This window comes from Penaeus monodon, chromosome 20, assembly GCF_015228065.2.
Source record: "Penaeus monodon isolate SGIC_2016 chromosome 20, NSTDA_Pmon_1, whole genome shotgun sequence".
NCBI lineage: Eukaryota > Metazoa > Arthropoda > Malacostraca > Decapoda > Penaeidae > Penaeus > Penaeus monodon.
The window spans coordinates 14,407,403-14,408,374 of NC_051405.1; the positions used below are offsets into that span (position 1 = coordinate 14,407,403).

The window sequence follows — 972 nt, forward strand, 5'->3', positions numbered from 1 at the left end:
TAGAAATTTACTTTGAATAGTGAAATGCAAAAATGTCTAGAGAACAGCTCAGTTAATTAGATTTACATTAATGAAAGTTGTAGAAAGGGAACAAATAGCAGGATATAATGTATTGGATTTTGATGGTAATAAAAGTGATAAAGCAATAATAAATAGAAATAAAAGATAGGAGAGGATTGGAAAGGCGAAAATGTAGTTAAAAAGGATAATTAAGAAAGATGAACTTGTACTTTATAGGAAATACAAGCAAAAATTTGGAAATGTTTACGGAGGCTAAATAAAGACACTCCACAATTTATTGGTCAAAGCAATACTATATTCTACATCTATCTCTCCAAAAGGTGAATTTGTTTACACAAAACTGTATTGCACAAGCAGATATGTTGACAGTGGGAATGCTATGGAGATTATAGACATGTGAGTGTTTGCTCACCTATCAGTGCTAGTTATTAACTCAAACATTCACTCACTCATTAAATGTGTGAGTGTGTTTGCCAGTTTGTTTACAACACACACATATATTAATAGGATAAATGGCTAGCCCTCTTTTATACCACTGCCACTTTTTCATGCCAGTACCAAGAAGCGGAGAATCATTTCATGGACTCAGCATACAAGCCACTCTTTTGTGGCAAGTACAAGCAGCGTCATCATGGGTGATATCACTCCCCTTCATAAGAGAATAAAAGACTGACATAAAAGGGGCTACTGATTCACTGCTGGATTTACCAAATAAAGGACTTGGGACATTGAAATTGTGGGGGCCCTAGTTCTGATAAACTGATGTTTTGTCTCTTTCTCCATATTTGAGTTTCATACATATTAAAGTGTATTAGCAGAAGCAGTACTTTTCCATCCCTAATCGCCAATAGGGAGCTGTAATGGCGTTGTGTAAAAATAGTCCACTCAATTTTTTGGGAGGTTGACACTGTAAAGTGGCACGTATATGGGCTACCATAGAATAAAGTTGTT

At 35.3% G+C, this 972-nt stretch overlaps 1 protein-coding gene across 1 annotated transcript in view; it reads left to right on the forward strand.

The window, feature by feature from the left end:
• LOC119585647 (protein Aster-B-like) overlaps positions 1 to 972 on the forward strand; it is a gene marked incomplete in the record, with an annotated part of 119,378 nt that overhangs the window by 61,107 nt on the left and 57,299 nt on the right.